We start from the raw sequence: 15609 nt of genomic DNA on the forward strand, positions 1-15609 counted from the left end.
TTTCCGTGGCTGTCCACTCATCAGTAATCATTTCTCCAAGTTCCCCTAGGAGAGTTAAACTGGGACGCTCCTTTTTGAGGTGCTTGAAATATTTTCTCTGTTTGGAAGGCGCTTCAACCGGATCTTCCCACTTTAATGCGGCTTTAACGGCTTTAACTAGATTTGGAACAAGAGAGAAATCAAATCCTGCAGAATTGACAATACTTTCTACTTCACTAGTAGAAGACAGACTTGGTGAACGATTACGCTGAGAAGGACCCGGTAATTCAGAATCATCCTGAATATGGATTGGAGCTGGGACAATTGGAGAAGGAAAGCTACAATTGGGAACAGGTTTGTTCAGAGATTCCTGAACCACTTTTCTGACCAGAGCCTCCACCTGTTGATCATGATTTTCTCTTTCACCAGCAGCACAAGCATAACAGGAATCACAGAAGGATTTGCCTTCTGGAACTTGAGCTCTGCACCCCCAGCAGATTCTCCTATCAGAATGGCTGGAATGACGGTGGGAATGACGGTCAGATGTGGTTTTAGTTTTATCACTGTGATGTTTAGAAGGTGATCTTGGATGTCTAGAACTTGATCTGGAGTGACGATGTTGCGATCTAGAAACAACAGTTTCTTCATGTACTGAGGGCTGTAGATCAGACCTAGAAGGGCTGATGGTAGGGAAATAATTAAAAATTGCACCTAAAACCCAACAGACAGGTAGAGGAAATAAAAATTCCATCCTACCTGCGGCGTGTGGGTTGGCCACTGGGGGGCGGTGACACATCCATAATAGGCAGGGATACACACTGTAATTGATGCATATAGAGAAAACATGACCATAAGGGTGAGGCATTCAAAGAAGGCAACAGTATGGATATAAAACAGAGTGCCAACAGGCACCTACCTTAAACGACAAGCGATGTGCCTGGAAGCAGAAACAGCATGCGTCAGGAGATCCCAACAACATGCTGAGACTGACAGCTTTTTAAAAGCTGCCGCTTCCTGATGATGTCACCGCGCCCCGCCGTGTACTCTGTGCGCCTGCGCAGTGTCCGGCGTGACTGAAAGTACCTCGCGCGCATGCGCGAACAGCGGTACTAGCCGTAACTGCGCATGCGCGAACCGGAGGGGGCTCGCACACGCGCAGTAGACTCAGGGGAGAGAGGCTGGAACGCAGGTGTGCTCCAGCCGCCATAACCAGGAAGGGCACTAGCGCAGACAAACAACAAACATAAACAGGCTGCCAATAACAAATGCAGATAATACGATACCAAAAACGATCCGTCCAGTCTGGGAACCATGAGGCTCAGAGATGCACCATCTGGGAAACCGTCTGTGGGGGAAGGCCTCCTGCTAATAGCTGGGACGTTTGGCCACAATACTGCTTGCCTGCCAATGGCTGGTTCAAAAAGCTTTATAAGGCATTGGAGTTTTGAATACTGCCTCTATCCACCCGGCTAATAGCTGGGACTTGTTGGACTCCAGAAACTGAGATCTCCCATGAGTGCAACGACCAGGACTGGAACTTCGAGAAATCTTCACATTTAAAAAGGTAAGACTACCTAGGTCCTAGGAGGAGGACAAAAAAGGAACACAGTCTATTGGGAGAAGCAAAGCTTTATGGGAGTAGGGTCCTATGAGGTATGAGAGGCGGGATTAACCCACACGTAGGCTGCCATGGAGTCTGTCAGGAAAGGACTTTTTATTTAGACAGGTTTTTATCTGTAAGTCTGTTAATTTTCACTGAACAATAAAAGTGGATTGCTCAGAGCTGGATTAACTATGTGTGGCAAGACTGGGCACAGATGATAGGAAATCGTATTCTCTACATTGTTACATCCACTTTAAATAACCTATGGGGCCTACACACGATCGGTTTGGACCGATGAAAACGGTCCATCAGGCCGTTATGCTCTCGTTATTCCGAAGTTCATTCCTTTGATCCGAGAATGGAAAGTTGCAATGTTATAGTTCTCTACCAGCACAGACAATGTTGTGAAAAACTTGGCAGACTGCCCGTTTTTTTTTCCTTTTGAGGAAAATTTGAGAAAATAAAGAAGACAGTTTCTGCACACCTGTGGGACATCACTTCTCACAACCGGACCACACTATAGAAGACCTCAATGTTTTAGTTCTTAAGGCTAGGTTCACACTATACTACACGACAGCAGTACGGCTTTCATCCTACTTTGCTCTGCGACATCAGTCCTACATTGGTCTTACATTGGTCTTACATCCATCCGACTTGAATGAACAGGATACTACTTTGATCCGACTTTGTGATAGTCTGACTTGTTCTTTGACCAATCAAAACAATCCCAGAGTGAGATAAATTCCATTTCCTGACAGACTCCATGGCAGCCTACATGTGGGTTAATCCCGCCCCTCATACCTCATAGGACTCTTCTCCCATAAATCTTTGTTCTGGGCCAGAGGCCGTGTTCCTTTTTTTGTCCTCCTTCTAGGACCAAGATATAGTCTTACCTTTTCACAATTTTTTCTGTAATCCAGGCCTGGTGGTGTGCACGGCGATACGTTGGTGGGTAGCGATGATCCTCTCTGCAGTCCAGCAATCCTAGCTATTAGTAGGTGGACATGGGCAATATGATGCGATACCATGAAGAGCTTACTAACCTGGCCATTGGCAGGCAATATGGTCAAACGTCCCAGCTATTAGCAGGAGGCCTTGTAAACGCCCGATCTTGCAGTGGGTCGAGCAAACAGCTCCCCAGTCCCAGGTTCTGTTTCCGATCGTGCCATGGTGGTTGTAATGTACAAAGATATTTGTTTTATATGGCAGCTGTATCTCTGTGTTTTGTTTGTCTCCTTATTTTCTATCAAGCTCCAGTGAGTGGCCATGGCGGCTGGAGCGCAGCTGCGTTCCAGCTCGCCGCTTCAGGAAGTCGCCAGGACCTGTCTGCGCATCTGCAAGCCACGAATGAAGATTCCGTGCTTGGTACGTGCAGGTGCGGTTTAGCCAAAATGGTGGCGGCAGTTGCGCATGCGATTGGTCGCCACCGGGTTGCAACATTTTTCCGGCGCAGGCGCGCTGTGGGGCGATGACATCATTATTAGATTTAAATAGTTGTCAAAGCAGCTATTCCTTGGGATGACTTGAAGGCTTATGCAGTGGTTTGCCTAGGCTCTGGTTTACAAGGTAAATTGTTTGCTGCAGGGTCCCTAGGTGCTGGCTATGTTTGTTATGTGTTCTCTTGTGCCTGTTGTCACTCCTGTTCCTCATAAGGCTTTAATGGTTCATTTCAGTTTCAAACTGCCTTGCCATGGATCTGTCACTGCCCTCCTGTGGCCAACCCTTGCGCTGCAGATAGGAGTTAGTTATTTTCTGCCTGTGATGCTTGGGTTCACTCCTTCAGGAGCTCTTATCCCTTTCTTTTTCACACAGCACTTTTAGGTCTGAACACCAAAGCATGGCAAAGACCGTCCTAGGTCTCAACGTCGTCACTCCTCTTCAAGCTCCAGACGTCATAGATCTCCCTTTAGATCTAGGTACCACAGAGAGGAGTCTAAAACCACCTCTGAGTGACACTCTCACTACCACTCCAGCCGCTCTGTGAGGAAAGCCTGCTGGGTATGCGAGGCCCAGGTTCCTGAAGGCAATTCGCTCTGCAAGCGATGCTTTTCTAAAGTCGCAAAAGAGAGGGTGGAGACCAACAAGTGGAAGCACTGGTCAGAAAGGTGGTCCGCGAGTCCCTGAGTAAAGCGGATTCTGGTCATACCCATAACCCTGCTGGCAACACTATGTCAGTCCCTATTAGGGATGATCTTGAGGCTCCAGGCCCTTCACAGCCGAGCCATTTCTCAATTGAACCCTCAGACAGTGGGGTGGAGGTAGATGACCCTGTTGCAGGTTTTGAATTTGCCCCAGTACCACAACTGGTCATAGCTGTCAAAGAAGCTTTGAGATGGGAAGAGCCAGTGGGGGCACGCTCCAAACAGAGGAAATATTTTAAACGTCCTAATTTCTCCTTTTTGGGTGAACTTGGCACAATAAGTACAGATAAATGTGGTGGTGGTGTTGAAAAGAAGTATTGTCTGTTAACAAAGGTGTCAGAAATGTACCCATTTAAAAGCAAGGATGTAAAACACCACTTCATTACTGGGCACTTAAAGCGGGAGTTCTCCCATTTATTCAATTTTTCCCCTTTTTCCCTTAGATTCCTGCTCGTTCGGTCTAGGGGAATCGGCTATTTGTATTAAAATATGATCCGTACTTACCCGTTTTCGAGATGCATCTTCTTCCGTCGCTTCCGTGTATGGGTCTTCGGGAGCGGGCGTTCCTTCTTGATTGACAGTCTTTCGAGAGGCTTCCGACGGTCGCATCTATCGCGTCACTCGTAGCCGAAAGAAGCCGAACATCGGTGCGGCTCTATACTGCGCCTGCGCACCGACGTTCGGCTTCTTTCGGAAAATCGTGACGCGATGGATGCGACCGTCGGAAGCCTCTCAGAAGACTGTCAATCAAGAAGGAACGCCCATTCCCGCAGCCCATACCCGGAAGCGACGGAGAGGATGCATCTCGTAAACGGGTAAGTAATGCTCATATTTTAAAACAAATAGCCGATTCCCCTAGACAAAACGAGCAGGAATCTAAGGCTAAAAAGTGCCCTCTAAGGGTAAACCACCGCTTTAAACCCCCTTCGTGCCCAGACCAATTTTCAGCTTTCAGCTCTGAAGCATTTTGAATGACAATTGCGCGGTCATACAACACTGTACCCAAATTATATTTTTATCGTTTTTTTCCCACAAATAGAGCTTTCTTTTGGTGGCATTTGATCACCTCTGCGGTTTTTATTTTTTGCGCTATATCCAAAAAAAGACAGAAAATTTTGGAAAAAAAACACATTTTTTTACTTTTTGTTATAATAATATCCCAATTTAAAAAAAAAAAAAATTCCTTTAGGCTGATACTTATTCTTCTACATATTTTTGTTAAAAAATAAATCGCAATAAGCGTATATTGATTGGTTTGCGCAAAAGTTATAGCGCCTACAAAATAGGGGATATATTTATGATTTATTTTTTATTTATTTTTTACTAGTAATGGCGGCGATCTGCGTTTTTTTTTTTTTGTCAGGCCTGTGATATTGCGGCGGACATATCGGACACTTTTGACACAATTTTGGGACCATTCACATTTTATACAGCGATCAGTGCTATAAAAATGCACTAATTACTGTATAAATGTGAGTGGCAGGGAAGGGGTTAACACTAGGGGGTGAGAAAGGGGTTAAATGTATTCCCTGGGTGTGTTCTAACTGTGTGTGGAGGGGGACTGACTGGGGGAGGTGACCGATGCTGTGTCCCTATGTACAAGGGACACAGCATCGGTCTCCTCTCTCCCTGACAGGACGTGGAGCTCTGTGTTTACACACAGAGCTCCACATCCTTGCTGTCACCGCCGATCGCGGGTACCTGGCGGACATCGCGGCCGCCAGGCACGCGCATCGGCTTCCCAGCGATGCACCGGGCACAGTGTCTCCCCGCTGCGTGCCCCCAGCGGTGTGCGCGGAGAATGTAAACAGGACGTCCACCCGGCACTTGAGAGCTGTGGACGTCTTTCGTCTACAGCGCGGGTCTCAAGTGGTTAAGAGGAATGGAGGAGCTCAGCTATGAGGAAAGATTAGAGGAACTGAATTTATTCACTCTTGAGAAGATTAAGGGGAGATATAATCAGCATGCAAAAATATATAAAGGGGTCCATATAGTGAACTTGATGTTGAGTTATTCACTTTACGGTCAACACTGAGGACAAGGGGGCACTCTTTACGTCTAGAGCAAAAGAGATTTCACCTCCAAATACGGAAAGGTTTCTTCACAGTAAGAGCTGTGAAAATGTGGAACAGACTCCCTCCAGAGGTGGTTCTGGCCAGCTCGGTAAAGTGCTTTAAGAAAGGCCTGGATACTTTCCTAAATGTACAGACTATAACTGAGTACTAACATTTATGGGTAAAGTTGATCCGGGGAATATCCAATTGCCTCTCGGGGGATCAGGAAGGAATTTTTTCCCCTGCTGTAGCAAATTGGATCATGCTCTGCTGGGGTTTTTGCCTTCCTTTGGATCAACTGTGGGTATAGAATTGGGTATATGTGATTGTACGATATTATTATTATTTTATTTCTTATGGTTGAACTTGATGGACTTGTGTCTTTTTTCAACCTGACTAACTACTATTATACACATTATTTTGCATGATTATTTATTGCACAATATAAGCACATTGATGCATATGATTTTTGGTGATGAATTAAGCAAACATTGTATGCATTTTTGCATTTAAAGAGACACTGTGCACTGTTTGCACTTAGCACTTTCTCAGCTTGAAATTTGCACATATCTGATGAATTGATCATATATTGCTGATATTTATGCACATCATGACCTAAAGAGACACTCACTTCTAGACTATTTCCCAGGTACTGAGTATTTCAATATTTGGGGTTGCAGCAGGTTTTTATTTTATTTTTGGTCAGGTAGGCACTAAGCACTGATAGTAAAGTTTGTTATTTTTAGCATATAGCTTTTTTCAGATAGAATCGCCGCCAAACGTGATCCATTGCACTGAATAGGACTGCGCCACAATCGTGTTTAATACACTCTGTTTCAACAAGGTGCTACGGGCTTTCACTGGTTAAAACAGGCGCTCAGGAGGCGACTTAACTACTCTGAGTCGCCTGTCAAATGCCTCTTAAAAAATGATTAACCACAAATGATTTCTCAGAAGAGCGATAAACACTGCGAGACGTATAAACAGCCCTAACTGACAGCGCTGAACCCAGCAGACCAGCCAGTCTAAGAGAATTTACTTAGGAAGTTCTGCAATTGCTATCCCTTTATTTTACGTGATAAGTTTGTATAAAGCCATCAGCAGAAAAGACACACAAAGAATGCACAACACTCCATTGTATAACCCTGGCTGTGCTGAGGGACAAGGGTTCAGAGTCCACTATTAGTATTCTTGATAATCACTCTTTCCATATAGACACACATGTGTGATACAGATCTGCAATAAGCTTTTCTCACTTACCTGAAGGGTAGGTTTAGGATGACAGCGTTCCAATTGTGCTGCTGATAGCTGAGAGCACAGCATGGTCACTCTGATGATCGCTTGCTGTGGAAATCCCCGTCCAGAGCTGTTTTCCCCACGTGTGTGTCTTGTGAATTTCCCCCCATACATCACATCCACACAGACTCAGTCAGAAAGGGAGATCTCGTGTCTTCCCTGGGGTCCTTGGATCTTCCTTTCCCTTTCCCATGGATCGTACAAAGTGAAAGTGAAAGCATTCCCAGACTCACACATCATGCAAGGGTTTTTTTTTTTTTTTTTTTTATATATATAAATTCTAATCCTAAAGCCTGATTCACACTTGTGCAGGTTGCAGTTTACATATTGCAAGTGCATTTTGCATTTTTTTAATACACATCTTTAAACCATTGAAGTCTCTGCAACTAAAAAACAGAAAAAAACCCTCCCTTTCCATAAAATGCACAGATGTTAACTACATCTGTAGGAAACCATGTTAAATGGACTGTAGTGTGTTTCTGCATAACTGAAAATGCAAAAAAAAAAAAAAAAAATGCATAAAACCTAGCCTTAACTGCTTGCCGACCAGCCGCCGTCATTCTACGGCGGCAGGTCGGCTCTGCTGGGCGAGAGCCCGTAGCTATACGGCGGCTCTTTGAGCCGCCACTAGGGGCGCGTGCGCGACGCCCCCCCCCCCCCCCGCTCGCCCCCGACTCCCGTGCGTGTGCCCGGCGGGCGCGATCGCCGCCGGGCACACGCGATCGCTCGTTACAGAGCGGGGACCGGGAGCTGTGTGTGTAAACACACAGCTCTCGGTCCTGTCAGCAGGGGAAATGCTGATCTTCTGTTCATACAATGTATGAATAGAGGATCAGTGATTTCCCCTAGTGCGGCCACCCCCCCCCCCCCCCCACAGTAAGAACACACCCAGGCATACTCCCCACCCCCTAGTGTTAACCCCTTCCCTGCCAGTGGCATTTTTATAGTAATCCAATGCATTTTTATAGCACTGATCGCTATAGAAATGCCAATGGTCCCAAAAATGTGTCAAAAGTGTCCGAAGTGTCCGCCATAATGTCGCAGTACCGAAAAAAAAAATCGCTGATCGCCGCCATTACTAGTAAAAAAAAATATTAATAAAAATGCCATAAAAATACCCCCTATTTTGTAAACGCTATAACTTGCGCAAACCAATCAATTAACGCTTATTGCGTTTTTTTTTTATGAAAAATATATAGAAGAATACGTATCGGCCTAAACTGAGGAAAAAAAAATGTGTTTTATATATTTTTGGGGGATATTTATTATGGCAAAAAGTAAAAAATATTCATTTTTTTCAAAATTGTCGCTCTATTTTTGTTTATAGCGCAAAAAATAAAAACCGCAGAGGTGATCAAATACCACCAAAAGAAAGCTCTATTTGTGGGAAAAAAAGGACGCCAATTTTGTTTGGGAGCCACGTCGCACGACCGCGCAATTGTCTGTTATAGCGATGCAATCCCGAATCGCAAAAAGGTCTCTGGTCTTTGGGCAGCAATATGGTCCGGGGGGTAAGTGGTTAAAGTGGAAGTAAACCTTCTAAAAAAAGAAAAAAAAACCTGCAAGACAAAGGCATAATGAGCTAGTATGCTCGCATACTAGCTCATTATGAATTACTTACCTGAGAACGAAGCCCCCGCAGCGGTCCTAGGACACCTTCTCCGTCGCCACCATGATACCCGGAGCGATGACGTCACTTCTGCGCATGCGGGAGCCGCCACTAATGGCATGATCGCCATTAGTAGTGGCACGCTCAGTGTGCCTGTGCGCCGTTGTCTACGGTGCATGCGCCGTAGACATCGGCGCTGTCTTTTTTGGAATTATCTCCTTAACCACTTGCTTACTGGGCACATAAACCCCCTTCGTGCCCAGGCGAAATTTCAGCTTCCGGCACTGCGTCGCTTTAACTGATAATTGCGCGGTCGTGCGACGTGGCTCCCAAACAAAATTGACGTCCTTTTTTCCCCACAAATAGAGCTTTATTTTGGTGGTATTTGATCACCTCTGCGGTTTTTATTTTTTGCGCTATAAACAAAAAAAGAGCGACAATTTAAAAAAATATATATATATTTTTTACTTGTTGCTATAATAAATATCCCAATTTTTTAAAAAAAAAAACATTTATTTTTCTCAGTTAAGGCCAATACGTATTTTTCGACGTATTTTTGTAAAAAAAATAAAAAAAGTCGCAATAAGCAACTGGTTTGCGCAAAAGTTATAGCGCCTACAAAATGGGGGATAGATTTATGATTTTTTTTTTTTTTTTTTACTTGTAATGGCGGCGATTTGCGTTTTTTTTGTCAGGGCTGCGATATTGCGGTGGACGTATCGGACACTTTTGACACAATTTTGGGACCATTCACATTTATACAGCGATCAGTGCTATAAAAATGCACTAATTACTGTATAAATGTGACTGGCAGTGAAGGGGTTCACACTAGGGGGTGAGGAAGGGGTTAAATGTATTCCCTCATTGTGTTCTTACTGTGTGGGGGGGAGGGGACTGACTGCGGGAGGTGACCGATGCTGTGTCCCTATGTAAAGGGACACAGATCGATCTCCTCTCTCCCTGACAGGACGTGGAGCTCTGTGTTTACACACAGAGCTCCACGTCCTGCTGTGTTACCGACGATCGCGTGTGTCTGGCGGACATCGCGGCCGCCAGGCACTCGCATCAGCTTCCGAACGATGCGCCAGGCACGTTGTTTCCCCTCTGCACGCCCCCAGTGGTGCGCACATGGAACAACAAAGACAGGACGTCCAGGGACGTCCACCCGGCACTTGAGAGCCGCGCTGTGGACGTCTTTCGACCATAGCGCGGATCTCAAGTGGTTAATCGTGTAGGTTAAAGTGGAGTTCCACCCTAAAAATAAAATACACAAAAATCCTGCAAAAAAAATTGAAAAATATGTTTTACTCACGAGAAAAGGCGGTTGCTATGCGGATGTTCCTAATCTGCCTCTTCCTAGTCCTTGGCAGGTCTTCTTCCTCGTCCTACTCACTGTGTCTTCTGGGAAATGGGGCGCGCTGCCTTCTGGGAACTGTTTGTATCCCAGAGAGCAGCCACCCATTCAGAAAACACTCTGAGACTCACACATGCGCAGTAGAAAACGGGCAGTTAGGCCACAAGGCTTCACTGCCTGTTTTCCTTAGTGAGGATGGCGGCACCGGAAGCTGCCAGGATCGAGGGATCAGCCTCGGGGGACTGACATCGCAGGCGAGTAGGACAGGTAAGTGTCCTTATTAAAAGTCAGCAGCTACAGTGTTTGTTGCGCTTTAAGGAGATATTTCTTGTACCTACAGGTAAGCCTTAATCTAGGTGTAGCGGGGTCACCCTGTCAGAATCTCACGGCAGGTCCTCCCCGCGGGAATTACATTCATATTTGTAAATATGTTAGACATTGTTATGAAGTCATGCATTGCGGGGCTATGAGTAGCAGGAGATATGGACTCCATTTGACTCTGAGGAGAAAACAGACTACGCTCCTTGCAATGCCCCGTACCATTGGAGCACGTGACAACTCCATTCAGCCAGTTAGAACACACGTGGGAAGTTATTTAAGAGAAGGGAGGGGCTGACCTCTCTCTCTCGGGATCCGCTTTCTCTCCTCAGCAGAGCTGCTGATAATCTCAGCCGTGCTACTAGGCCGGAAGCCTGGGCCTATTCACCGAGAGACCAGCCATCCAGACAGAAGCAAGACCCCAGCATCCAGCCCGTGTTCCCGGGGACCGAAGAGGCGGCCCAGCTGACGTCAGAAACAGTGGAGCAACCCCCCCCCCCCCTGGATCCTTCGTGCTGTGGAGCAGTGCCTTACCAACACGGCCCTTTCTTTCCTGGGGAGAAATCAGGCGGATTGGCCTGTTGGGTGAGAGAGTACATGCTCAGTTTCTGACTTTCTGGTTACTATAGACACCCAGTGCTACTCAGTGGCGACACTAGGGTTGGTGTCACCCGGTGCGGTAAAATATGGTGTCACCCCTCCCCCCCAATACAATTTTTCAAATATTTTTTACCCTACTGTTTGCTCTCTGTTCTCCTTTCTTCCCCTTTTCTCTCTCTCCCTATCCATCTTTCTTGTTCGTTCTATCCCTTCTTCTTTCTCTCCATTTTTATTTGTCCCCTCCCCCCACCTCTCTTTTTCCAGAACCGGAAATTCACATCTCAAGAGCCTATAGACCAGGGGCGTACCTAGAGCATTTGGCACCCGGGGCGGATCCAATATCTGGCACCCCCCCCCCACGTTAAAATGTAAAAACACCCCACTGTGCCCCCTGCATACCTCTGCATCCTTCAATATCTTTTTGTTACTAATGTGTACCCCTCTCCACAACTGCACCTCTGGACCACTTTACATTGCACAGTACCCTGCATCACTGGACCCCTTTACATTACACAGCCCCCTGCATCACTGGACCCCTTTACATTACACAGCCCCCTGCATCACTGGACCCCTTTACATTACACAGCCCCCTGCATCACTGGACCCCTTTACATTACACAGCCCCCTGCATCACTGGACCCCTTTACATTACACAGCCCCCTGCATCACTGGACCCCTTTACATTACACAGCCCCCTGCATCACTGGACCCCTTTACATTACACAGTACCCTGCATCACCGGACCCCTTTACATTACACAGCCCCCTGCATCACTGGACCCCTTTACATTACACAGCCCCCTGCATCACTGGACCCCTTTACATCTCACAGCCCCCTTCACCTCTGGACCCCTTTACATTACACAGCCCCCTGCATCACTGGACCCCTTTACATTACACAGCCCCCTGCATCACTGGACCCCTTTAAAATTACACAGTACCCTGTGTAACGGTCACCACCGTTTACGACCTTCCATCAACTACGACAGCTCATCTGACACACAGACAAACCAGCAGGCCTCCCATTTCCCAGAATAATGAGACTTGCTCCGTGTTCTCTGGTTTCAAATGAAGACAATTTTAATGGTTTCTTCTCAGCTTATATACCGTACAAGGCATTAAAGGAACAATCAACTCCCCACCCACACACTAAGGCTAATTACTAACCATTCTAGACAGGTCGGCGCCGGCCTATAATTATCATGTCTAATCACTGCACATTCCTTAATTAACAGCATAACAGACAAAACCCCATCACACACTGAGTTCCCTAGGCAGACATTCCGTATCTGCATACAGCTTGACACCTATTCACACCTCTGAGCATCACTAGGCTTTAGACAGTGTTATCACACATAAACAGTATTTAGCATGCATTATTAGAGTTCTGGGAGCAGACCTGGGTTAACATCTTTACACAAGGACAATGGAATGTCTTCCAGGCCCTGACTCAATTAGCATGTCACTAGTCAGGGCTAATCATAGAATGAGTCACTATTGACTGGTTGGGCCAACATCCTGCAGTATCTCAAAATCCTGCAATACGAACTATCAGTGATGTCCTATCTCATGTAATACATTATGATTCACTTGCCACCCCATGCCCAAAGGGCACAGAGTGGACTCACACCCAAGAGTTATCAGTGACGCTGACACAGGAGTATCCTCCATCCTCACAAAGTCTTTGGGTGTCACGGGTCATTCCGTTACATCCTGCATCACTGGACCCCTTTAAAATTACACAGCACCCTGTATCACTGGACCCCTTTACATCTCACAGCCCCCTTCACCTCTGGACCCCTTTACATTACACAGCACCCTGCATCTCTGGACCTCTTTACACTACACAGCCCCCTGCATCACTGGACCCCTTTAAATTTACACAGTACCCTGCATCACTGCACCCCTTCACATTACACAGCACCCTGCATCACTGGACCCCTTTACATCTCATAGCCCCCTGCACCTCTGGACCCTTTTACATTACATAGCACCCTGCACCTCTGGACCTCTTTACATTACACAGCCCCCTGCATCACTGGACCCCTTTACATCACATAGCCCCCTGCACCTCTGGACCCCTTTACATTACACAGCACCCTGCACCTCTGGACCTCTTTACATTACACAGCCCCCTGCATCACTGGACCCCTTTAAATTTACACAGTACCCCTCATCACTGCACCCCTTTACATTACACAGCACCCTGCATCACTGGACCCCTTTACATTACACAGCACCCTACATCTCATAGCACCCTGCATCTCTGGACCATTTTACATTACACGGCACCCTGTATCACTGCACCCCTTTTACATTACACAGCCACCTGCACCTCTGGACCCCTGCATGTTACACAGACCCCCTTCAGTGCAGACACCCCCTCAGTGAAGACACCCCCCCCCTTAGTGCAACCCCCCCTCAGTGCAAAACCCCTCGGTGCAACCCCCCCAGTGCAAACACCCCCAGTGCAAACCCCCCCTTAGTACAACCCCCCAGTGCAAACCCCCCTTAGTGAAAACCCCCTCAGTGCAAACACCCCCTTAGTACAACCCCCCCTCAGTGCAAACACCCCCCCCTTCAGTGAAATCCCCTCAGGTGCAAACACCCCCCCTTCCCATTCAGTACCTCAGATCATCGCAGGCAGTGCCACGGCACATGGACATAAGGTCCCCTCGGCCCCTCCCCCTCTGTACACACAAACAGAGAGGAGGGGGCTGTACCTGTGTGCCGACTGCCGAGCACCGCTAACAGCTCGTGGCTGTGAGAGGAGGGGATGGATGGTGCTGCGGTGTCACCCCGCAACCCCCCCTCCTCTTGTACCGCGGCGCTCGGCGCTCCGATTCCGCGGCGCTCATCGCTGCAGTCGCGGGGGGCGCCCCCCCCCCCCCCCCCCCACATGTCAGCTAAAAAAAAATTTTTTTTTTTTTAATCGGGATGGGTGTCACCCGGTGCGGAACGCACCCCCCGCACCCCCCTAGCAACACTTCTGGTGCTACTTCACAGGCCGCAGACACATGTTCGGCCCATAGAAGAAATTTAGAGGCCTATTTAATAGTATCAGTGATCCATAGAAGAGATTGACGCTGACGAGCGATCAATCCACCAACGTTCTGCTGCCTTCAGGCATTTTGTTGCATAGCTTATCTCATTAACTGTTACCTGTGGATTACAATTTTAATGTGCACCAACCGGCCGCAACACAGATATTGACTGATCTGCAGAACTACCTGTTAGGGACGCTCGCGAGTATAGACTCCCTTTTAGTTTATACGGATGGTACCATTCCTAGGTTCAAAGAGAAATCTCACTAACTTACATTAATTGCTGATTCCTGCAAGGGCCCTTGCGAATCAGACTGGGTTATCACTTATTGATTGTGTTTATGTCTAAACCATATACCTGTTGTTTCTAAGTTTCTATACAGTAAACTTATCCCTTATATTCCACTTTATTCACTGTGTGGAGTGTATTTTCTTGTCTGGAGGGACCGTCCATCACAGCGGGTAATTCATTATCTTATTGTCATTGCATGTTGTGTACCTGCTATTGTGACTCCAGCCCTGCAGGGGTCCCAATATCCCACTACCAGAATTCTAATGTGTCAAGGGAGGGTTCGAGCTAGTTAAACAGGGGTGTGTTGAGCCAAAAGAGAGTAGATCCCAAATCAACCAGCGACTCCTTTGGGGGTAGCGCTACATAGGCTTACCTGTAGGTCAAAGTGGTGTGTAATGCCGCATACACACGATAATTTTTTGGCATGAAAAAAACGTTGTTTTTAAAAAATGTCATTTAAAATGATGGTGTGTATCGGGACAACCCTAATACTTACCTAGATGGATGCAGCATCAAACTGTCTCTGCACTGAGAACCAAGCCACCGAACATTGCCAATGGTTCTCACTCCTTCCCGAGCAGAGCGATGCTTACTGTCAATCAGCATCGCTCCTGCTCTGCTCCTCTGCGCTCATTATATCGCTAAGCTGTGGAGGAGCGGGGAGCGGCCATCTCGCGATGCTGAGTCGCAGAGACTGCCATCAATCAAGGCAGCTGGCGGATCCAGACTTTGGAAGTCGGGATGACTCACTGCATCGACTGATTCCAGGACTTTAGACCGCTCTCCGTTGAAAACGGGACCCAGAGGAGAAATCCAGCCTAAAAAGCTCAGGCTTGACTTCTCCTTTAAAACTATAAAAGGTGGGGTTGCAGCGAGTAAATACATATCAAACATGTGAAGACTTAAAATTCCACATTCAAGTGGAATGGCTTAAAAATACAGTAGCAATTCTCTATGGGGCACTCTAAAAGCTTTTACAGGTCATCAATTTACAGTGATCCATGTATTGCTCTCACTTTGACGTTTGTGATGACCTGACACCTCCTCACATGTGTGGCACAATTGATGTTACATTACACGCTCGTAGTTTCATAGTTGGTAAGTTTGAATAAAGACACTAGTCCATCCAGTTCAAACTGTGTTGCTGTCAATGTTGATAATCATTTCCCATATCCCTGTATGTTGTGTTCACTAAATTACTTCCAAGAATCTTTTAAAACTATCAATACTTCACGCTGGCACCACCAATTGTGGAAGAGATTTCCACATCTTTATCACCCTGACAGTGAAAAAAACCTACGCAGTTTAAGTTGGTTGTAA

At 46.7% G+C, this 15609-nt stretch overlaps 1 protein-coding gene across 6 annotated transcripts in view; it reads right to left on the reverse strand.

The window, feature by feature from the left end:
• FLT3LG (fms related receptor tyrosine kinase 3 ligand) overlaps positions 1-7271 on the reverse strand; it is a 330696-nt gene extending 323425 nt beyond the window's left edge. For all 6 annotated transcript variants that reach the window (XR_005744019.1, XR_005744023.1, XR_005744022.1 and 3 more), the window contains exon 1: positions 7038-7271. The gene's annotated coding sequence lies outside the window, so the exon portion shown is untranslated. The remainder of the gene's footprint in view (positions 1-7037) is intronic.
• Positions 7272-15609: the final 8338 nt, after the last annotated feature.

Source organism: Rana temporaria, chromosome 10 (genome assembly GCF_905171775.1).
Source record: "Rana temporaria chromosome 10, aRanTem1.1, whole genome shotgun sequence".
NCBI lineage: Eukaryota > Metazoa > Chordata > Amphibia > Anura > Ranidae > Rana > Rana temporaria.